The following is a 24,399-nucleotide window of genomic DNA, read 5'->3' as shown; positions in this document are numbered from 1 at the left end:
GGACAATTAATTAGCTGCCTGCTCCTAATAAGTTCACGTGCTACGTGACGCCAAACATGCGCATAAGAGTGTTTTCACACTCGTTGTTTGGCTTATAGATGGCGCTGACTGTCGCTCCTACTTCTAAATTCACAGATAAACCCAAAAAAAAAAAAAGTGGATGGAGGGAGGGCCGCTGTGATAGCTCAGTGGTTAGAGCATCGAACGCGTAATTCGAAGGTCGTAGGTTCGATTCCTGCTCACAGTTGGTAATTTTTTCATCCACTTTTCTTTCTTCTTTCTTCTTATTTACATTCCATTGGTTCTAATAACTTCCCCTGTACATTCCTTGGCATTACTGTCTGTTATATCTCATTATTATTGTGTTAAAACACGGAAAAACGAGCCCTTAGGTATACACTTCTTTCCCTTATTTCATTGAACGAGGGTCTCGTACTGGCAGACTTGGTGTGTTTAGGTTGTACAAGAGGGACAATTAATTAGCTGCCTGCTCCTAATAAGTTCACGTGCTACGTGACGCCAAACATGCGCATAACAGTGTTTTCACACTCGTTGTTTGGCTTATAGATGGCGCTGACTGTCGCTCCTACTTCTAAATTCACAGATAAACCCAAAAAAAAAAAAAAGTGGATGGAGGGAGGGCCGCTGTGATAGCTCAGTGGTTAGAGCATCGAACGCGTAATTCGAAGGTCGTAGGTTCGATTCCTGCTCACAGTTGGTAATTTTTTCATCCACTTTTCTTTCTTCTTTCTTCTTATTTACATTCCATTGGTTCTAATAACTTCCCCTGTACATTCCTTGGCATTACTGTCTGTTATATCTCATTATTATTGTGTTAAAACACGGAAAAACGAGCCCTTAGGTATACACTTCTTTCCCTTATTTCATTGAACGAGGGTCTCGTACTGGCAGACTTGGTGTGTTTAGGTTGTACAAGAGGGACAATTAATTAGCTGCCTGCTCCTAATAAGTTCACGTGCTACGTGACGCCAAACATGCGCATAAGAGTGTTTTCACACTCGTTGTTTGGCTTATAGATGGCGCTGACTGTCGCTCCTACTTCTAAATTCACAGATAAACCCAAAAAAAAAAAGTGGATGGAGGGAGGGCCGCTGTGATAGCTCAGTGGTTAGAGCATCGAACGCGTAATTCGAAGGTCGTAGGTTCGATTCCTGCTCACAGTTGGTAATTTTTTCATCCACTTTTCTTTCTTCTTTCTTCTTATTTACATTCCATTGGTTCTAATAACTTCCCCTGTACATTCCTTGGCATTACTGTCTGTTATATCTCATTATTATTGTGTTAAAACACGGAAAAACGAGCCCTTAGGTATACACTTCTTTCCCTTATTTCATTGAACGAGGGTCTCGTACTGGCAGACTTGGTGTGTTTAGGTTGTACAAGAGGGACAATTAATTAGCTGCCTGCTCCTAATAAGTTCACGTGCTACGTGACGCCAAACATGCGCATAAGAGTGTTTTCACACTCGTTGTTTGGCTTATAGATGGCGCTGACTGTCGCTCCTACTTCTAAATTCACAGATAAACCCAAAAAAAAAAAAAAAAAGTGGATGGAGGGAGGGCCGCTGTGATAGCTCAGTGGTTAGAGCATCGAACGCGTAATTCGAAGGTCGTAGGTTCGATTCCTGCTCACAGTTGGTAATTTTTTCATCCACTTTTCTTTCTTCTTTCTTCTTATTTACATTCCATTGGTTCTAATAACTTCCCCTGTACATTCCTTGGCATTACTGTCTGTTATATCTCATTATTATTGTGTTAAAACACGGAAAAACGAGCCCTTAGGTATACACTTCTTTCCCTTATTTCATTGAACGAGGGTCTCGTACTGGCAGACTTGGTGTGTTTAGGTTGTACAAGAGGGACAATTAATTAGCTGCCTGCTCCTAATAAGTTCACGTGCTACGTGACGCCAAACATGCGCATAAGAGTGTTTTCACACTCGTTGTTTGGCTTATAGATGGCGCTGACTGTCGCTCCTACTTCTAAATTCACAGATAAACCCAAAAAAAAAAAAAAAAGTGGATGGAGGGAGGGCCGCTGTGATAGCTCAGTGGTTAGAGCATCGAACGCGTAATTCGAAGGTCGTAGGTTCGATTCCTGCTCACAGTTGGTAATTTTTTCATCCACTTTTCTTTCTTCTTTCTTCTTATTTACATTCCATTGGTTCTAATAACTTCCCCTGTACATTCCTTGGCATTACTGTCTGTTATATCTCATTATTATTGTGTTAAAACACGGAAAAACGAGCCCTTAGGTATACACTTCTTTCCCTTATTTCATTGAACGAGGGTCTCGTACTGGCAGACTTGGTGTGTTTAGGTTGTACAAGAGGGACAATTAATTAGCTGCCTGCTCCTAATAAGTTCACGTGCTACGTGACGCCAAACATGCGCATAAGAGTGTTTTCACACTCGTTGTTTGGCTTATAGATGGCGCTGACTGTCGCTCCTACTTCTAAATTCACAGATAAACCCAAAAAAAAAAAAAAGTGGATGGAGGGAGGGCCGCTGTGATAGCTCAGTGGTTAGAGCATCGAACGCGTAATTCGAAGGTCGTAGGTTCGATTCCTGCTCACAGTTGGTAATTTTTTCATCCACTTTTCTTTCTTCTTTCTTCTTATTTACATTCCATTGGTTCTAATAACTTCCCCTGTACATTCCTTGGCATTACTGTCTGTTATATCTCATTATTATTGTGTTAAAACACGGAAAAACGAGCCCTTAGGTATACACTTCTTTCCCTTATTTCATTGAACGAGGGTCTCGTACTGGCAGACTTGGTGTGTTTAGGTTGTACAAGAGGGACAATTAATTAGCTGCCTGCTCCTAATAAGTTCACGTGCTACGTGACGCCAAACATGCGCATAAGAGTGTTTTCACACTCGTTGTTTGGCTTATAGATGGCGCTGACTGTCGCTCCTACTTCTAAATTCACAGATAAACCCAAAAAAAAAAAAAAAAAGTGGATGGAGGGAGGGCCGCTGTGATAGCTCAGTGGTTAGAGCATCGAACGCGTAATTCGAAGGTCGTAGGTTCGATTCCTGCTCACAGTTGGTAATTTTTTCATCCACTTTTCTTTCTTCTTTCTTCTTATTTACATTCCATTGGTTCTAATAACTTCCCCTGTACATTCCTTGGCATTACTGTCTGTTATATCTCATTATTATTGTGTTAAAACACGGAAAAACGAGCCCTTAGGTATACACTTCTTTCCCTTATTTCATTGAACGAGGGTCTCGTACTGGCAGACTTGGTGTGTTTAGGTTGTACAAGAGGGACAATTAATTAGCTGCCTGCTCCTAATAAGTTCACGTGCTACGTGACGCCAAACATGCGCATAAGAGTGTTTTCACACTCGTTGTTTGGCTTATAGATGGCGCTGACTGTCGCTCCTACTTCTAAATTCACAGATAAACCCAAAAAAAAAAAAAAAAAAGTGGATGGAGGGAGGGCCGCTGTGATAGCTCAGTGGTTAGAGCATCGAACGCGTAATTCGAAGGTCGTAGGTTCGATTCCTGCTCACAGTTGGTAATTTTTTCATCCACTTTTCTTTCTTCTTTCTTCTTATTTACATTCCATTGGTTCTAATAACTTCCCCTGTACATTCCTTGGCATTACTGTCTGTTATATCTCATTATTATTGTGTTAAAACACGGAAAAACGAGCCCTTAGGTATACACTTCTTTCCCTTATTTCATTGAACGAGGGTCTCGTACTGGCAGACTTGGTGTGTTTAGGTTGTACAAGAGGGACAATTAATTAGCTGCCTGCTCCTAATAAGTTCACGTGCTACGTGACGCCAAACATGCGCATAAGAGTGTTTTCACACTCGTTGTTTGGCTTATAGATGGCGCTGACTGTCGCTCCTACTTCTAAATTCACAGATAAACCCAAAAAAAAAAAAGTGGATGGAGGGAGGGCCGCTGTGATAGCTCAGTGGTTAGAGCATCGAACGCGTAATTCGAAGGTCGTAGGTTCGATTCCTGCTCACAGTTGGTAATTTTTTCATCCACTTTTCTTTCTTCTTTCTTCTTATTTACATTCCATTGGTTCTAATAACTTCCCCTGTACATTCCTTGGCATTACTGTCTGTTATATCTCATTATTATTGTGTTAAAACACGGAAAAACGAGCCCTTAGGTATACACTTCTTTCCCTTATTTCATTGAACGAGGGTCTCGTACTGGCAGACTTGGTGTGTTTAGGTTGTACAAGAGGGACAATTAATTAGCTGCCTGCTCCTAATAAGTTCACGTGCTACGTGACGCCAAACATGCGCATAAGAGTGTTTTCACACTCGTTGTTTGGCTTATAGATGGCGCTGACTGTCGCTCCTACTTCTAAATTCACAGATAAACCCCAAAAAAAAAAAGTGGATGGAGGGAGGGCCGCTGTGATAGCTCAGTGGTTAGAGCATCGAACGCGTAATTCGAAGGTCGTAGGTTCGATTCCTGCTCACAGTTGGTAATTTTTTCATCCACTTTTCTTTCTTCTTTCTTCTTATTTACATTCCATTGGTTCTAATAACTTCCCCTGTACATTCCTTGGCATTACTGTCTGTTATATCTCATTATTATTGTGTTAAAACACGGAAAAACGAGCCCTTAGGTATACACTTCTTTCCCTTATTTCATTGAACGAGGGTCTCGTACTGGCAGACTTGGTGTGTTTAGGTTGTACAAGAGGGACAATTAATTAGCTGCCTGCTCCTAATAAGTTCACGTGCTACGTGACGCCAAACATGCGCATAAGAGTGTTTTCACACTCGTTGTTTGGCTTATAGATGGCGCTGACTGTCGCTCCTACTTCTAAATTCACAGATAAACCAAAAAAAAAAAAAAAAAAAAGTGGATGGAGGGAGGGCCGCTGTGATAGCTCAGTGGTTAGAGCATCGAACGCGTAATTCGAAGGTCGTAGGTTCGATTCCTGCTCACAGTTGGTAATTTTTTCATCCACTTTTCTTTCTTCTTTCTTCTTATTTACATTCCATTGGTTCTAGTAACTTCCCCTGTACATTCCTTGGCATTACTGTCTGTTATATCTCATTATTATTGTGTTAAAACACGGAAAAACGAGCCCTTAGGTATACACTTCTTTCCCTTATATATATATATATATATATATATATATATATAGATAGATATATATATCTATGTGTGTGTGTGTGTGTGTGTGTGTGTGTGAGTAATAATTCAATGGGCCAGTTAGTCTTTGTGAAGGTATAGGATATGGCACAACGGGAGCGTTGTCAACAAGGATAAATATATTTATTTCCCAACAGTTTCGGGAGGGGTCCTCCCTTCATCAGGGTATGAGTTATACTGACATGAATTTCCAAACTTCGTTGCTGCCGCGTCCCTCTCGCCTTGAAACATGTTTGCGAGAGTGAGAGGGAACTAAAAAAAAGAAAGGGGGGAGAGAAAAAAAGAAAAAGAAAGAAAAGAAGGAAAGTAAAAAAGAGGAAGAGCCACTGTCAACACTGAGAACGAAACCAACTGTCCGTGTACGTCCACATACGTTTCTTATCACGTGCTGTTCAGTTCTCAAGCCCCGCCGCGGTGGTCTAGTGGCTAAGGTACTCGTCTGCTGACCCGCAGGGCGCGGGTTCGAATCCCGGCTGCGGCGGCTGCATTTCCGATGGAGGCGGAAATGTTGTAGGCCCGTGTGCTCAGATTTGGGCGCACGTTAAAGAACCCCAGGTGGTCTAAATTTCTGGAGCCCTCCACTACGGCGTCTCTCATAATCATATAGTGGTTTTGGGACGTTAAACCCCACATATCAATCATGTTCAGTTCTCGACGTGTGTCGGGCCACCCAAGATGGTCGCCGCGGTGCCGGGAGGGTCCGTGACGGCGTGCGTAAAGAAAGGGTTTCCCCGTAATGGGTTCGTCGGCGTGCGGCATGCGTAAAGGAAGGGTTTCCCGTTAATGGGTCGGTCGGCTCTTTTTACCTTTAATCTTCGTCCGTTTCCCTTCAATGGTCATCAAGTGGTGGCCGAACGAAAACATTTTGTATGTGCATGTGGAAAAAAAGGAAGAAAAGAAAAAATGAATGAAGAAAAAACAAAAACAAGAATGGACAGTGTACACGTACGAGTCAGTCAGAAAAAAGCATGGTCTCCAGCTATCAATCTTTGTCACCACTTTCCTTCTGGCTTACTTCTTGGAGGCAGTTGAGTTTACCGGGGTCCTCGTTGATGCCGGCTACTAATGTTCGAAGTTTGAAAGTAAAATATGCCTCACGCTTTTCGCGCTCGCGTCTGTTTGAGAAACCGGACTGCAAAAGAGTTACGCTGATATTTTCAAAACTGTGGTTTGGCAGGCGCAGATGTCTAGATAAAGGTAGCTTCGGCAGTGAAGTGGCGTGGTACCGGTGATTATTGAACCGCAGCCGAAATGGCGTGTCTGTTTGGCCGATATATTCTTGTCCGCAGATGTTGCAATGTAGCATGTATATTACGTTACTGGAGTCACAATTAAGGCTTTCAGTAATGGAGACTTTGAAATCCGAGAAGTTCGCTTTGGATTCACGTGTTGTGACCATCTGTGGGCATACCTTGCATCGAGCTTTTCCGCAGGGATGGCACCCTGATTGAAATTTGGGGGGGGGGGGGGGTTGTTTTTGCTCTGACAAGAATGTCCTTCAGATTTTTATCCCGGCGGTACACCACGTGAGGTGGCTTCGCGAAGATAGAAGTTAGTCGTTTGCTTTGCCTGATTATGTTGAAATGGCGGCACAGTATGTTGTTGATTCGTGGCGCTGATGAGGAATAAGTTAGTACAAGGTTCGTTTGGGAAGTCGTTTTAGATACTCTGTTTGGTCCCTTAATAATATCATTCCTGTTCACGTTGCGAGCACGTAGTATGGCATCGTCAATAATGTCTTCCGGATAATTTTGTTTCAATAAGGAATGCTTTAGGTGTTCCGCGTGTCTGTCGAATTCCCGCATATCGGTGCATATTCTTCGGTACCGGTAGGCCTGAGAATATGAAATACCCGTTTTGCAATGCTTTGGGTGGCTGCTGTTGAAATGTAGGTACATTTAACGGTCTGTAGGCTTTTTGTAAAGGTTTGTTGACAAGCGGTCATTTTCGACCGTGACAGTGACGTCCAAAAAGTTAATGCTAGTTTTGGAAATTTTGTGCGTGAATTTTATTGACGGGTGGCACTTGTTAAAATCTTCCATGAAGCGGAAAAGACTTCCCTCATCATGGTTCCATATCATAAAAATATCGTCTAAGTATCTTCTGTAGTAGAAAGGTTTCAAGGTGCGTCCCTCAATGAATGGGATTTCAAGTGAAGCCATAAAGGGGCCCACGAAGTTTGGGGCCATTTTCGTGCCCATTGCAGTGCCACTGACCTGAAGGAAATGCTTGCCATTGAACTCAAAATGGTTATAATTTAGTACAAGTTCAAGAAGTGTAAACAGTAGTTCGCCACCTACACTAGTTGATGAGCCAGATTTTGCATATTCAGAAACCATAGCCGCTATTCCGTCATGGTGGGGTATGTTGGTGTACAGTGAGCAGACGTCCATGGTCACCAGAAAACTGCCGCCTGGGATGTCGAGACTTGAAGTTTCGCAGATGAAGTGGTTTGTGTCCTTTAGGTAATAGGGAAAATTTGGGGGGATGTTTTTTATTAAGGAATTGATGAATTCTGATATATTTTCTGTTGATGTGCTGTTATTGGATACTATCGGACGTCCCGGATTACCTGCCTTGTGTATTTTGGGGAGCTAATAGAATCGACCGGGAACAGAATGGGCCGGTAACATTGCTTTTAACATTTTGCCGGTAATTTTCTCGTCCCGGCGGAGATTGTTTAGGGTTACTTTTATCTCCCTTTCAAATTCGGGAGTCGGGTCAGTTGGAAGTTCTTTGTAGAATTTTGTGTCTGATAGCTGTCGTTCCCCTTTCTTTAAGTAGTCCGACGTGTTTAGAATTACTATGCAGCCCCCTTTATCAGCCGGTTTGATAGTAATTTCAGCGTTTTTTCGTAGTTCATCGAGTGCCCTTCGTTCTGACTTTGATATGTTGTTTCGAAATGGCCGATTTTTTCCATACGCTCTGATGATCTCTTTTTGAACTGCTGATATATACATATTGAGGTGTTTGTCCCTCAGCTCACCCGGACACCATGATTTGTCACCACCAATCACTCTATTCTCGTCCGTACAGTCCTTGCGATCATGAAAGTATTCATGGAGGCGGAGATTACGCGCAAAGTTATTGTGGTCTTGGTACAGTTCAAAATCATTGAATCTACTGGATGATGAACAAAAGGTTAAGCCTCTCGACAAAAGTTGAAGCTGAGCGGGTGTGAATGTTGTGTTTGACAGATTGAGGACATTTTTCTCATAAGTTTTTGGCTGCTCTTGGCTATCACGTGGCACGGGAGTGTCAGCGTCATATTCGAGAGTAAGGATGTTTTGATTAGAATTGCACTGTAGTTTCGAGTTCCCATTTTTCTCCTCAAAGTTAGGTTGTGGTACGGGTGGTCGCTGGCGTTCTTGTACGGCCTCATTCCTATTTTCTTGTTGCAGAGCAGTGGAGCTACTGCAGTCCCGCTTGAATTTTCTATCTTTTACTACTGAAATTTCGCCTGTCTTCTTTAGTTCATATCTTTCCAGTTCTCTTGCCTCATGCTCTCCGAGATTAGATACCAATTTCTGCGTGGCCTCCGTGACACTGTATTCGGCGGCCTTACGCTCACTATGGTCCGCAATGACCCGAGTCAGTTGCAAGGACGCTTCTAGTAATATTTTTTCCCACTTCCCCCTTTCTGCTTCACTTAGTGTAGACATTGAGGGGTTGCAGGCTAGGCGGAGGCCCTTAGGTGCAATTTCGCGAGATAGATATTCGGTTAGTTGTTCCGCGTGTTTTTCGTATTGCACCCGCTTTTCAATGATTTTCCTAATCGATAGAAATTAGTGAGACCATGCGTGTTTAAGACTGCCCGTACCTTTTGTTTCCCCGTGTCATTTGGAAGCCGCCGCCTTGGTTTTCGCCGCATTCTTCCGCCTGGTGTTGTAAGGCCTCGTTGGTGGGAGTGGCGACGTCGTCACTGCTGGGACCCTGGATGGCTCTTTGTGTCCCTCGGCTCCCTGTTGTTGAGTGGGTTTGGCACTGGAGTTTGCCGTGCAAGCCGTTGCCGCCGATCTCTGACTCACTGGTGGGACTCGCTAGCTATATATATATATATATATATATATATATATATATATATATATATATATATATATATATATATATATATATATATATATATATAAGTCAAGTAGATCCTCCGTGAGCGGTCACAACGTGGTTTATTTCGAAGTTTCGGCCTAGACTCTGGTCTTCCCCTTACGGAAACGCCATACATGGCCCATATATAAGTTATATCTGGCCATATATAAGCATATATGGCAGCATATGTGGCCATATATAGGCATATATGGCAGCATATGTGGCCACATATAAGCATATATGGTTGTATATCTGGCGGAGTCGGATCATGTATGGGGTTATATACGGCCATATATGACGCGGTTGGCCCATATAAGGAGTCAAATCCGGCCAAATAAGGCACGGCCACACCATATATAACATATCAAGTGGATCCTTATATGTGGAAGTGCTCTCTTATTTGGGATGAACCACGTATATATTTAGCACCGTGATCACACTTTTATGCAAATTGTAATATATAACAATTTGTACACAAAGCTGACCTGCTTATTTTTCATAACAATGGGAGTATTCAATATATATGTTGCTTCTGCCGTGCAAAAAAACCGAAATTTCAGGCCAGCTTTGTGTACGTGATAGTTGCAACTCAGTTGAATGCATATATGCATGCATTTGTGTAATTTAACTCGTACATTTTTCATGGCCTTTAGGTTTGAAACAATAAGTTGCAATTAATACGACGTAAATAATGTATACAAGAGCAGACATGTTTTACGAGGAAGGAATCGGGACAAGTCACAAAACGTATTGAAGCTTCCGAACCTCACTATTATTATAGAGCAATCCTATATAGTATTATGTAAAGACAAAATGCATGCAACTTATATTGTTCACATTAATGCATTGTTTAAAGTGGCAGCAAGAAATAGTAATTTCAATGCGCTTTTAGCTTCCACATCGGTGGACAAAATTCCTGATTATTTGAAAGTTTTGATGGCTATATGCTCCCTTCATATAACAAGATTTCTATTAATCCTGTTGACCCCCTCATCTGCGATTGCTTTCAGCAGCTATTTACTATAATTGCATGCGCAGTGCAATGTTTAAGGGAGTATTTTCAAAAACAAAAAGAGCTTACGTGAATGAAACTTCCAGGCACCATTATGATTACATTCAAGATGGAAGTTGTACTAATTTATTGCAAAAATACATCTTGCGTTTCCTTTGGCTACGTATAATGTTCCTGGCTGTGCACATAGTAAATTTATCGAAAATTTTATGATTGCACAAGTGAACAATTAATTTAGTGTAATGTTTGCAAGCGTCAAATAAATCTCACGTCATAGACATGTACGTTAAAAAAGGTGCAGCTGACTCACATGTGATACATATTTAATGGACAATGTAATGAAATGCTGAAGCTTTATAGCAACATTTAACGTAGGCTGCCGAATTCACAAAACTTCTATTTTGTGTCGGTGTGTCATTACTTGGTCGAGGTCACTAAAGCGCACGTGCCATCATCAGGATTAGCCTAAACATTGCCTTGTGAATACAATTAGTATGACACATTTTTTGCGGGCTGGCGTGATACCTAAGCCAAACTCTACATTATGTAAACAGCCCCTTGCTGTGCAGGCGCGTAACGATTCAAACTGCTTGCGAACATATCCTTTCAACACCAACGTGGTAGTGCACTTATAAGATATGTATGCCGGTACATACCCACCAAACTGACAAGTGTACACTCGCGTATAGAGATTCATGGGCACCCGGACACTGGCATTTCATTCAATGTGGCTAGATATTTTCGGACATGTCAGAATGTTATGAGTGTATTATTATTATTATTATTATTATTATTATTATTAATGTTGTTGTTGTTGTTGTATTTCGCAAAACGTCCAACAGCAAATTCATATGCTGTCATACTGTGTCGTTATGTAAGTTTTATGAGATCAGTTATCTTGGTGTTCTTTTTGATAGCATGCTGAATTTTTTCTATTTGCATTAAATGTGCTGCCATGCGAGGCCTTCATTCTCTTCCTGTTGGCTCAACATCTCGCGAGAATCCGGTTCTCCTACAGCCTTCTACAAATTGTACACCGCGATATGTCGTCGTCAATTTGAGTACATATGCATATTTGATTTGGAATGGCCCTGCTAAATCCAGCAGTAGCGCCACTGAGTGAGTCCAGAAAAATTTCATAAGCATTTACCCTCATCGTTTCACTAGAATCCTTTCAACACTGCTAGAATATTATATTTGCCATCAGTTAACGGCCGGCAAAATCGCGCTGAGCTGTTATTTCTTTACAAGCTAGTTCAGGGTGAGATATTCTGCCCTTCTCTTTTGTAATAATTTTGAAACTCCGCATAAGTTATTGAGAGAGAATCGACCGTTGCATGTACCTGCCAGCTTCTTTCAACACTCTATCCTTTACAGAATACTGAGTCTATCTAACGTCAACTTTCTTAATTCGTTATGTTTTTCATAGTCTACAGTCATTTTCTTTTTGTCAGTGAGGGCTGCCCTGTCCTAACGTAGCTTTGCACATGCACAGATTCTTCCCTTTTCCGTCTTTCAGGAAGCTTTCGGCACGGTTATGTATATTCTACATTATTTTTCAGTCCCATTCCATGAATATCTACTCTTTTATTTGTTGTCTTCATTGTGCGTTGATTTCTTTTCGACTGCTCGTCTTTGCTCTTTTTATTGATTTGCATTTCTGTGGACAGTCTGTAATGTATTGTTTGTTATTGTTTTCTTTTCGCGCGCGCCAGCATGAAAGACCATATGGTTGTTCTTGGGTAGGCTAAAAATGATTGATTGATTATTGGTTGATTGAATATTATTATTATCATTATAAATGCTTGCGAAATAAGATGATAATTCGGCTGAAACGCGCCTTCGTAGCCAGCGTACACGAAGCAGCGATTTCAGCTCCGCGGAATGCCTGTCTCAAAGGACTTGCACGTGCAGCTTTCTGGGCCCGCGGAAGGAAGTTGAGTCTATTGTACGAAAAAACTCGCCTGACTGCTAGGTTGCAAGGGGTGCGCACAGTAAAAAAAATACAAAAAAAGGGCGCCCATCGGATGGGTGGACAATTCGGAGAAAGTTGTTCGAAGGAGCGCACGTAGGCACCGTGAAGCCCTGCCGTGGCTTACACCAGTCTGTGGACAGAGCAGGAAAGAGAGTGCCGCGGCCCATTTCAAGTAACGACGAAGAAAATAGTTTGCACAAACATTCAGTCGTATGGTAATAACATTGCGTCAATAATAGTTGAAAAATGAAACGTCGTTCGCCAATAAGCTCAGGAAAATTTAGTTCTAGTGAAAAGTGCGTAAATCATTGATCTCAAGGAGTAATGTAGTGTCCATTGCAATGTTCATTGTCAAGCCTGCGTGCACTGTATCCGTCCGCGTCATTGATGTTTTTTTTTTGCTCGCCGGAGTCTTGGGTGCTGTGCTGATCGAGTTTGTTAATTTTCATTCCTTTTGCTCTTATTTTGTGTTCAACTACTGCTCCAATTTACACAAGATAATCACACAGCTCTCAGGAATCTACTTCGCTGTACGTGGCGAAATTGTGGACGGACGTGGAAGTGTTTTTGTGTGCGTGTGCGTCTGTACGCTGCTGGATTGGCGATCGTCAACTTTTCGTGCGAGAAGAAAATGGATACCCACGCTTGCGGGCAAGCGTTGCTTCAAAACTTCTTCCTAAAGCAGTACGAATGCACGTGGTGGCTTTAAGGTGTGAATGGGTTATCAGGATTAACAGGCTCCTTTAAAGACAAGTCTCGGTTAAATGTTAAGGTAAGTTCATCATTTTTATTACCTTCGCACGTTGTTCATAAATATTATGATAACTCGAAAACATACCACATTGCATGCTTGCTGAGTAAATAACTTTATGCTAATCGTGGTTACGTCATTAGGCTGTTTTGTTTAAGTGATATGACAACACTTTCTTTTTTTTCACTTGATCCAGACAGTGCTCTATTTAATCAAAAAATCTACGTCAGGAAAATGTTGGTTTTGTGCCATTGTACTTTTCATAAGTATATTGATGTAAATATACTTGTGTTGTATTTTTCTCATTTTAACGCTTGAGGAAAAACCAAGGATAAATTACAACTTGCGCAATTACAAATGAAAAAGAGTTGCATATCTCCAACTCCAAGGGTGTCATGAGATTTATGAGCCCACGTTTGAATTTGTCTTGCGTTTGAATTTATCTTTCTTCGTCTACGTTCCACTTGTTTTTATATTTACGTATGTTTTGATAAGGACACGCAGTTAAAATTTTGTTGCTAGTTTGATTCTTCAAAACAGGGTGCAATGTCACGGATCCAAAAGGAAAAACTTAAGAATAGCCCGTAATTTCGTTTCCGCCATCTACAATCAGGGTGATATAAGTGTAAATTTGACTGGAATGCGTACATCACAGGCGACATTATCGTTACTGATGTGGCAACATCGCTTGGTTATTTTGAGGAACTGCGCATACCCGCATACATAGTTACACAAAATAATGTGATGTCACGTTTTAATCCGTGAGCACTGTAGATATTTTTACGCAAGCCGACAAATAAAATGGTATGATGCATTAGAACTTGCTACTGTGTGAAAAAACTGGGGGACCGTTAAGCTCCGTTTTTCACAGTTGAACGTGACAGCACTATCGATCATGTTTCTTGTGTGTAATTCAATCACTTAGTGTGTACTCTTTATTGCATGATGCTACTTGAACAAATTTAATTGTGGAATAGTACTGCGTAATTGAGAAGGTTGAAAGTGTCACAATGAAGGTTTCGCACGTGACTGCATTTTGTGTAAAAAACGGGTAACACAGTTTAAAGAACAAGAAATATTATGTAATTACTGAGTTGCGCGAAAAAATTAAAATACAAAAGGAACACACCTAGATGCAGCACACACTGACAACTGAAACATTGTTGGAGAAAACAGACATACGTATATATGCGGTTACAAGAACACGTGCGGTGGAAGAAAAGGATTAGATGAGCAGACAGATTGTATAAATGATGCGCTTCCAGGAAAGCTACCTCAGTAGCAAGCAACATAAGTGAGAGTTACGTGACACATGAATCCCCAGCTTTGTTTATGAAATACGCCTCTCCGATTTCCCGCGCTATACCGTGTCACTAAATCTAGCTTTAACTACCGTATTCCAAACAAGGGCGCGCAGCCACACTCTCAACAATATGATGATTGGTTAGAGAATGGTTGTTAATTCCTTTAGAGAAGCTTTGTGATCTACAATTATATAAATAAATTCTAAATAATACTTCCCACATGACAGCGCAGTGCCGTCCATCACACGATGTCCACACTGTGAAAGAAAATGATCAGATGTCTGCTCATCTAATCATTTTTTTTCCACCTCACGTGTTGTCGTAACCGCATACATATGTCTGTTTTCTCCAATGAAGTTTCAGTTGTTAGTGTGCGCTGTGTCCAGGTGTCTTCCTTTCACACTTCAAATTTTTTTCGCGCAACTAAGTTAAGATGAAGTACCAACTCGCCCAGCAGAACGTGCTTCTCAATATAATGTGTGTAAAATGTTTTAGAACTTTATGCGCCCACTACGCAGTCGTGAGGGAATACGTGCAGTAACCAGTGTGCCTTTTGTAATGGTTGGCTGTCTTTAGACCGCGAAGTCACGTTGGTAATAACGTGTTGTGATGCTTGATGACAATGCACGCTTGTATCATGCAATATAGCTGCGATATTAAATGTTGTGTTGTGAAACCTGTATGCAGGATACATGTATTTGTTAAGCATGACAGTTATTTTCCTTGCATTTAAACAAGAGGAAGTTATTAATGCTTTATTTCCAAGCAGAAGCATAGCTGTGTGGTAGAGAACTTGCATGCCATGCAAATTGCCTGCATGATTTCGATCATCACTCATATCCGAAAATTTATAATATTTGTTTTATTTGCATTCTCTCAATTTTAGATCATTGACAAGACAATTTTTCATGGAGAGCCACCGATGTCTACACCAAAATTTTTGCAGAATGAGCTCTTTACCACTGTTACATTAATGATGCATTATTGGCAAAACGGAAAGTGGATTACGTTTACAAAGTACATTTTTAGTGTCCCGTTGGCAAGAAATATTGTTAAATGCCTCCGTTCCCACGCACACAGAGACCTATAGACACCAGTTTTAGCAGTCGTTCTATAGGTCATTAATCACAATACTTGTACATAACAAGCTTGCATACCGATCACTTTCGACCGAACTCTTTAAAATTTGATTATCAACTCATTTAAGTTATTCAATGCACCCGCAGTTCATACGGTCAATAGCAAGTCAATATTTCGTTTTGACTGACTATGGACGCTCCATTGACACACGAGAAAAGTTTTAAACATAACACACTGTGAAAGATATCTTTACGAAACTCAAATTGGGTTCTTTTATGCTATTTATTTTTGTCAAGTCGGAATCGATAAAGCGGAATATTTACTTGCACCGTACTATGTCTCAGACCGTGTTGACCATAGGTTAGCGATAAGAATAATCGCATGCAAGACTGACGTGTTTCAAAATGATTTTTTACCAAAAAAAATTACAAGATGGAACCAGCTGCCTTCTAGCATTGCCTCTACACTCCCAAATATTTGTTTTATTTCATGTTAGAATTGTTCCGATTTATATGTTAGAACATGTTCCGATTTATATATGAATTTCTCTTGCAGATTGTGATTCAGGTGACTTTGATTATTTGTTTGGCTATGTAATTTTTTTATTTTACTTTTCGTAAATGCTCCCTCAATGTAATGCCAATTGCTGCTGTGGGTAATGAAATAAATAGATAAATAAAAAGGGTCGATAATAAAGCAATATATTTAAGCACAAGGAATGTATCTCTTCAGGAAAAGTGGACTAACAGTGACATGTGCCCACCACAAGCTTTAGATATGATGCCAAGTTACATTCTAGCAAATAGTTGTTGAGAATAACTTGAGATATATTGAGGATAACTTAATTGAACAAGAATCTTCAGGGGGTATGTACTGCCTTTGTTTTAGAGACGATAGTGACTGCATGCAGACCTTTCAACAAACAGGTATATTTCTAGCTGAAGAATGATTTGGGCAGCTATATTTTTTGCCGGTGACACAAGCTGAACTAATATAGATGAATCATTTGAATGGCTTTATATAAAGGTATCCATATAAGGCCATATATGAAAGCATCCATATAACACCTTATATGGATGCTTCTATATATAGCCATATATGGCCATATACAGCAACACCCATATATGGGGATATAAGGCCCATATATGGCTATATCAGGATTTGGACATATCAGGTTATATACGGCCCATATATGGGGATACCACATATGGGCCAGATATGCCCAATTCTTAATGTAGCCATATATGGGGATTTTTATATAAGTCCATATATAGGATTTTTGTAAGGGTCATCAGGTCAGATTCTAGGCCGAAAAGTCGAAAGAAACCACGTTGTGAACCACTCCCGGAGGATCTATTTGACTATATGCAACGCTACGGCCACTCAACCAGCATGCCTGCCTATATATATATATATATATATATATATATATATATATATATATATATATATGTATATATCAGAGAGAGTCAGTTTCACGGTGCCATTTATATAAAAACTAGGCTCCACTCCAGAATTCAAATTATTTCCAAGGAAATGTGACATGTGCATATTTATTTCAAACATTGTGGTGTGTGCCAGTCATTTTCTTTAAAAAGTTCGTTAGAAATCATTCAATGGTTATTCTCATATGCGTGTTGGTTTTCTACGCAAGTTATGTACACCTCTTTAGTTAAAGTAGTTTAATCCGTAGACTTGCGTTATATGCCGCAAGCGTGATTGAAAATCGGATTTGAAGTAAACGCATGCGAGCACACACGCCAATACAGACTCGCACAAGCCGTAATATACCCTCATTGCAGCATAATATCCTACATAATTGAAGAACAAAAATTTTATGTTGGATGTACGTATAAATTGTGTCGAAGTGCGCTCCTTGGTATTACTTTTAAACACCCGTTAACCATGGCTATGCGCGCCATTGGCACAGAAATTGACGAGAATGTTCCATTCTAGGTCAGACATACCGGATGCTGCTGCCTGGCTCGCAGCAATGTTTAATTTTTTTTCCGGGAGAAAAAGGGGATTTCAACTCCTCTCTATCGACCTGGGTGTTTTGCATGTGTGTGTACACATGTACAAACCAAAATGAAAGCATTTAGGGGGAACATTGGAACATATAAAACCCAAATAAACGGGATTTGATCTGATCTATAAACATAGGCTATTTTTGCAACAACTTGTGTTGTATATATAAGACTGTTAGCAAGTGATAGCCGATACTAACATTTGCTTATTTATAACGTTGCTCAGAAATCCGGTCAGTTTTGTCTTGGCGAGAACCATCACTTCGATGGACGCTGCCACGTTCGTTTCACTGAAAGCTTTTGGGCATTCTTTTTTTTTTTGGTCCCTGCTAAATTGGTGCAATAGTGTTGCCGATGCAAAAGCCAGAGGCTGTCTGTGTCTTGCGCATGCGTGGTGGCTTCGACGCTACTTCCTTGGGGAAGGTTTGTGCCACCTATTGGAAAGCTTTCTATGCTATGTGACCTGATCTAACGGGTAGGACGTGTGGCTTTATGGGTTGAATATGCTGAAGCACTTATGAAATCGTGGGAAAGAACACGATGTTTTGAATCTTATGGATAAAAAATAAAGAAAAGCAAAGGCTTTCATTCGGCGCGGGAAATTTATATGGAACAGACTTTAGTGCATCCGGCGTGCGCATATATCTATACTTGGTTGAGTTTAGAAAAACGAGAACATTTCCATTTAGGAACATTCCAATTAAAAGCGGGTGTTCTCTGGAGAAGGGCAAACAATGTCATGAATGGAATTTATGGTTCAGAACGTCAATATAAAACTAAGCTTTTTTTTGCTCTCGCTTTCGGGTTCGGCTCGTCTTTTGCCTTCTTGGATGGCCAGCTTCCCAGCGGGTGTGCTTGTGAATATATTGTAAGCATTTGCATAGACAGCCGCGTCCTCGTATTTATAGTATATATTATCGTTTGGCGTACTCGGTGCACTAGCTTTCATTATTAGAATAAACTGTCGAGTTAATCGTTGAATACCAATGCATGTGTTATAATTGCAATTCAAGCTTATGTGTACGCCGCGCCAGCAAACGGGCTAGTGCTAGTGAAGCAGTGCGAGTAAGCATCTTTTTATTTTGCTTGAAAAAAATTAACAAGGTGAAATTGAATACGTTTACCGAAACCTTGACTGTTCATTTCCAATAGTGGACACAGTGACCTATCAGCACCCATTTCAGGTTTGTTTTGTTCTGACGTTCCCTTCTCGTAACAACATTGTGTAGCCGTTGCACATATGAAGTATGTGGCATCGACGTTGGAAATGTTTTAACTTGCGCGGCCGTGCAGAAGTGGAAGTGAATTGAGGTCGAAATGTTGAAAAGTATCCGCGAGCGTGAGTAAGCAGCGCTCTAGCATGGACCGACGACGGGAATGGTAAGTGCGGTGAAGGTGACATGCAACTCGCATAACTCGTGTTATGAGCAGCACAGCGCGCCGGACCAGACCGCGCAACCAGTGCCGCCGCACCTGGTTCGAATAGCAGAAAGAAGGCGCCGAGACAAAAAAATAAAACACAGAAAGAGAGAGAGAAAGGGAGCTGAGGCGGCCAGTATGTAGGAGAGTGGACGGGCCATGCCGTAAACAGGGGACGTTTGAAATTTAAGCGCATCACGGGATCTGGCCCGTCCGGTGCACGACTGCAATGTAGGCCGGCCGGGGCATGTTTTTTTTTCTGCCCGCTCGTTCCCAGACGCGCGCAGCAGCCAATCTTGCATCGTCGCCGTCCCTCTTACTGACTGGACCTGTTGGCATGCCTCACTATGCGCTTAGCGTGTGCCTGGTTTGTCTTCTTCCCAATCAATTTATTTTTACTTTGCTGCAGACTTATGCTTGTTTTTCTTTCCATTTTTCTCGCTGGTGCTTCCCAGGGCAGTATCGCCTTGCCTCACGAGCGCTCGTTCACCATGCGGAGCGAAAGCTTTCGCTATCACGCGGTCCCTGTTCAGCCGGCCGGTATATTTGATTTGGAGACGATAAAAGTGAACCACACGGTGACGGAGGGAGGGAGGAGCTGCGTGGAAAGGATAGAGTGGACGGTAAAGAGGAGGCATGATGTAAGGCCTACTCGGAGAACAGAGTTAGTGGTGCTGAAGGCGATTTCATCTTCGCTTATCATCCCAAACCTCGTACCTGCTCTCCTATGTCGCCGTTGGCATTGATGTTGTTGGCGGCCTGTGTTTACCTTCGCCAGCATCTGCTCTAGTTTATCAATGCCAGCCAGATGCAACCGATCCAGCCGTTTACCACCCTCACCTCTAGCTCTTTCCTGCTCCCGCCCACCGCCTATTGCCTTCGCATGGGCTTTGCGGTCATGGGGAAATGAGCCCCCCATTCAGCGTCCCACGACGGGAATAATATAATTTTTTAAGTTGTGTACAGATCAGTGGGGCGGTGTCTTGCATTCCTCTTGATAACAATTTTAGCGGTGACGCTGGCGCTCTGTAAGTGATACGGTGTTTTGAGATAGCGTGTCGCCGTTCGTGGTGCTATGCGGGCCACCAATAGGGACGCGTCACCGTGACGCCGCTGTATAACTGGCGCCGTGAGGTGGCGGCGGCATTGCTTCCAGCCACAAAGAGTGAGCATGAAAGAACAAATATGACAGACGTGTGATATCGGAGAGGGACACACGTTCATCGCGTCTTCGTGGGAAAGCGCTCGGAAGCACGTGTGATGCAAGCGGCCTTACCTAAAGCCCTATTCCACATGATGCGTCGCATCCCAGCCACTCTTTGAAGGCGGACCGACGGTTCCCGTCGGAGAGCACGCGTTTGCACAGACATTGATTGAAATAAAACAGGCGTTCACGTTTCATGCAAGCAACTTCCCCTGCGCTTGACGGCCGATTGATTGCTACTCAGAAGTTGTGCTGGCTTCACTGTCATTTTTTGGTATTGCGGAAGGCGCGGGGACTATGCGCTTGAAATAGCGGCACAAAATTTCGATTTTACATATTTACTTTATTGCGAAAAAAGCCTTATATTTCAGGCGTTTCTTCATTAGCACTACAGGAGCGAGAATGTATCATTTCTTCGTCTTCTGGATGTGAATCAACCGCTAACTTACTCACCGTAGGTCGCGGAATGAAGTCCCGGCTGCGGCGGCCGCATTTTGAATGAAGGTGACATTGCTTGAAGCCCGCGTACTTGAATTCAGGTGCGCTTTATTGAATCCCAAGGGTTGAAATTTTCAGAGCCGTCCAACACCATGTCCCTCATGATCATATTATTGTTTTGGGACGGTAAATTTGTACAGTTTTATGATAATTGAAGCGTTTGTCAATTAATAAAACTCATGATGAGTGTTAAGTATGGGGATTTATGATTGCTATGTGGGGTTAAACGTTCAAAAACAACCATATGATTATGAGAGACACCGCAGTGGAGGACGCTGGGAATTTCTACCATTTGGGGTTCTTTAACGTGCACCGAAATCTGAGCACACGAGCCTACAGCCTTTTCGCCTCCATCGAGAATGCAGCCGCCGCAGCCGGGATTCGATCCCGCGACCTGCGGTTCAGCAGCCGAGTACCACAGCACCTAGGCCGCCGCGGCAGGGAAGTATGGGGATTTTGCCTTGAAAGTTATACACGTGCATCTGGTATGACAATGTCATTATAAGTGCAGAGCACTTTGGTGGGCCGGCCTGTCGTATGCTGTGATCAGTTGCATTCGTCACTGCTTAGCGTAATGCAGGCAAAAACTACAATACCAAAGTGATTCGTAGCGCGGGCCCGTGTCAGAAAGGTCTTCTTCGTCTTGTTCTTCCCGCGATTTCATGATGACATTAGCGCAGGCGATACCGCATATAGCGTAGGCATTAGTGGCGTATTGAGTGCACACTCATGTCAAAGAGAAGCCTTATTTCTCTTGCTTTTTGAGCGCCTTGACGATGATATTAAGGGCAAAGCACTTGAAGGGCCTGGGCCACGGAGAAAGAAGTACTTGAGGAGGAGAAACACCCAGGCCGCGCCAGCGGGCGAGGGCGACGTGATAGTGTCACGGAGCGATGTGGTTTACGGCAACGCTCGGCAGCTGACGCTTTCGGCCTGTTGCCATCTTCTACACGCGCTTTAGGAACGCGATGCATAAAAGTTGGGATAGCGCCTGATACACTGCAAAATGTTTGAAGGTTTTGGGTGTAACATGAATGCCTAGGAGAAACAAATGTTTTAGCAGCACTTACAAACTGATATTGCCAGAATTACGGCCGCAAAGTACCTGAAACGAGCTGCTCGAAAAGGCCTGGCAGACGACGCCTGCCGCATGCACGCGCTTCTCGCTGCTCGCTCGCACGTTGTGGGCGCGCATGCGTGGTTGGCCTGGGAGGAAAATTTTTCCCTAAGCTGTCACGGCGTTCTCTTTTTTTTTTTTTAGTGCACAGTGGCTTCAGTTGCGCCGGTGGCGCTGACCATTTGCGTGCGCTTTTCGCACCGCGACAGAGGATAGTGTTTTGTTTAATTAGAGAAATGCTTCTTCAGGATGGGGCGGAAACGTGCTGTACTGAATTGCAGCAGTGGTTACGCATCCTGCAAGGAGAAGGTAATTACCTTCAAAGTTCCTAGTGACCCGGCGAAGTTGGAAGTGTGGGCTAGCGCCATACAAAAGAAAGATCGCGCGCTGACACCTTAAGACTACGTCTGTGAGAAGTACTTCTCGGGCGGTGACATTGACCGGCGGCGCTATTATGGCGAGCTTGGTGGCGAAGTTCTTCTTGACAAACCGAAACGACCAGTGTTGTTACCGGACGCCGTGCCTTCTATCTTTCCGCACTGTCCTGCGAAGTTATTGCGGTCTTATTGCAGACTGCGAAGTTGTTGAAGAAAATCCTGCCCTCGACTTTTCAGAGTTTCGATAGATCTTCCAGAAAGCTGAGGGTGGCCCCTCGCACTTTGAGCAGCTAAAGGCCAAGTTAGACGGACTTGTCGAAACAGATGATTGGGACTTGGATGATGCTGTCCAGGATAGCCAAATAAGCTCTGAAGTCGTCAACTCGGTCTTGCATTACATCACAGGATTTCTGTCAAGAAAGATGAAAACGATGCTGCCGTGTGAACTCTGCAGAAAGCCACTTTCTTCTGCGACCCCCAACGTTGCCACAAGCATCTCTGACAATCTGCAAATCAAGAGTTGGGTTAGCTCATTCAAACACGCGGTTTTGCGAAATGATTCGCTCTGTAGAAGATTTCTTCTCCAAAAACATGGATCATAACGACCTTTTTTGGGGAAATGTTGACCAAGTTCTTCAAAACTTCGACTTCACGTTTCCATGCTGCGAACACAAAAATGACGTTGTCGCAGAAATTCTTTACTACGTAGGAATACGCATAAAACTACTACACTGCGTAAACGAAGCACGAAACAAGCAGAAAGGGGCCCAGGAGAAGAAGAAGCTGTCAAAGCTATGAAAAGACTGACTTTTGAAAAAGAATGGTTTTGATAAGAGTAGCGTGTTTTTTTTTTCGTTGTTTCTGCTTCTCATTGCGGAAATATTGTGAATAAGTTGTAAAAAACCTTTTTCACGCAACCTAATCTGTACATTAAAAATCAATTGAAAGTTCAGCATATGCGTGGGTCTCTTTCGGTGGTCATGTTACATGACACTCCATGACATTCATGTATTTTTTTCGAAGCAGCTTCCAACATTGTTGTTCGTTGAACAGTGACATGCCATGGCGAATACGTAAGACATTTACACAATTCTCAATTCTGCTGTCATGAGCAATGCTGATTTTAAAGACGATCGTCTTTCTTAGAGACCTTCGACGCCAAAATATTGTTCTGCCTGTCTGTCTTTCTGTCTGTACTTCTGTCTGTTTGTCCACGGTAACGGTCTCTTTAAAGGCACCAAGCAATACCTAAAACGGCCAACCCCATCGGCAACGCCCACAAATATTGCTCAAGGTTCAGCGTTAATACTTGTGCGATTGTCAATTAAAAAGCAATCATAGCGCATATCTGAGACACCATAACAACACGTCGATGTTTTGTATGTGTGCCTTTTCACTAGAAAAGGCGCACACAAGTAATTTTAAGGACCTTAGCGTTTATCACGTCGCATAGAGAGTGCAACGCGATGCTCAAAATGTCAAGTGTTTCCAACGCTTTGTTAAGACGACACCGTGGTGTCACCTGCCCATCGCTTTGCGTTATACACCTTATCGGACGGACGCGCACGCCTTCCTTCGTTTTCAAAAATCACTGCGAGATGGTGCTAGTGTTTAACGTGCCTCGATTGCGCTCGTTCGCCTTCGCTGCACGGATCGAGGCTCCCTAATGCAGCGCTTCCAGAATACAATTCACCGATTTTCTTGCTCAGACCATCAAATAAACGTTTTGTTCACTGTCTCCACACGCAAGACTATTGTTTTTCGGTGACATTTGCAGTGAAACATGCAGACACGGGGCCATTTTTTTTTCTTTCAAAACTAACCGCGCCAGCCTTTCTGCGAAACGACCTCTTTGACGTTGTCGTGCCATAATTTGCAGCCGGTGAAGGCGCACACATGCACACCCAGTTGAACTTGAAGCGCGAACGGCGAATCGGAGCGGAGTGGCCTTGAATGTGAGCTCGGTGAGAGGGGCGCGGCGTCTTTCCTCCTCCGCTAGCGGCGTTGCACGACAGCGGGCGCGTAAGTGCTGTGCCCGATTTCATGACGTTTTCAGGGAGCCCGAGAGAGCGCAATTTCGCCTCCTCAAGGGTTCTTGCTCCATGGCCCGGGCTAACGCAGGCAAAACTACTTGTAAACATTGATAAAATAGAGGAAGCAAGCGGGAAATAGAAAGAGAGAGAAAGAACGGGAAAACTAGGAAGAAAAAGGTAGAAATGAATATAACGAAAGAGAAACATGTCTGTGAAACTGAATAATACAAACAGAAACACCGATTTGGGGTTGCACGTGGAAGCTTCTTTGGTTCACTATATATTTGTACCAGGTGCTTGGACGGTGATTGAGCGCGTACCACCTCATGCTGATGGTAATTTTATGTTTATGA

At 42.6% G+C, this 24,399-nt stretch overlaps 1 protein-coding gene and 11 non-coding genes across 12 annotated transcripts in view; all 12 read left to right on the top strand.

Annotated features, from left to right (window-relative positions):
* Positions 1-24,399, top strand: part of LOC119187779 (uncharacterized) — a 353,057-nt gene that overhangs the window by 134,974 nt on the left and 193,684 nt on the right. The gene's annotated exons all lie outside the window — the stretch shown is intronic.
* TRNAT-CGU (transfer RNA threonine (anticodon CGU)) lies at positions 175-247 on the top strand. Its single transcript has one exon. It is a non-coding gene; the product is annotated as a tRNA-Thr (tRNA).
* Positions 645-717, top strand: TRNAT-CGU (transfer RNA threonine (anticodon CGU)). Its single transcript has one exon. It is a non-coding gene; the product is annotated as a tRNA-Thr (tRNA).
* TRNAT-CGU (transfer RNA threonine (anticodon CGU)) lies at positions 1,112-1,184 on the top strand. Its single transcript has one exon. It is a non-coding gene; the product is annotated as a tRNA-Thr (tRNA).
* On the top strand, positions 1,585-1,657 carry TRNAT-CGU (transfer RNA threonine (anticodon CGU)). Its single transcript has one exon. It is a non-coding gene; the product is annotated as a tRNA-Thr (tRNA).
* On the top strand, positions 2,057-2,129 carry TRNAT-CGU (transfer RNA threonine (anticodon CGU)). The gene has a single exon. It is a non-coding gene; the product is annotated as a tRNA-Thr (tRNA).
* On the top strand, positions 2,527-2,599 carry TRNAT-CGU (transfer RNA threonine (anticodon CGU)). The gene has a single exon. It is a non-coding gene; the product is annotated as a tRNA-Thr (tRNA).
* Positions 3,000-3,072, top strand: TRNAT-CGU (transfer RNA threonine (anticodon CGU)). Its single transcript has one exon. It is a non-coding gene; the product is annotated as a tRNA-Thr (tRNA).
* On the top strand, positions 3,474-3,546 carry TRNAT-CGU (transfer RNA threonine (anticodon CGU)). The gene has a single exon. It is a non-coding gene; the product is annotated as a tRNA-Thr (tRNA).
* On the top strand, positions 3,942-4,014 carry TRNAT-CGU (transfer RNA threonine (anticodon CGU)). The gene has a single exon. It is a non-coding gene; the product is annotated as a tRNA-Thr (tRNA).
* On the top strand, positions 4,410-4,482 carry TRNAT-CGU (transfer RNA threonine (anticodon CGU)). The gene has a single exon. It is a non-coding gene; the product is annotated as a tRNA-Thr (tRNA).
* Positions 4,885-4,957, top strand: TRNAT-CGU (transfer RNA threonine (anticodon CGU)). The gene has a single exon. It is a non-coding gene; the product is annotated as a tRNA-Thr (tRNA).

The sequence above is a fragment of the Rhipicephalus microplus genome, chromosome X, assembly GCF_043290135.1.
Source record: "Rhipicephalus microplus isolate Deutch F79 chromosome X, USDA_Rmic, whole genome shotgun sequence".
NCBI lineage: Eukaryota > Metazoa > Arthropoda > Arachnida > Ixodida > Ixodidae > Rhipicephalus > Rhipicephalus microplus.
Note: the sequence above shows the minus strand (reverse complement) of the source record. Positions and strands in the feature narration are given on the sequence as shown.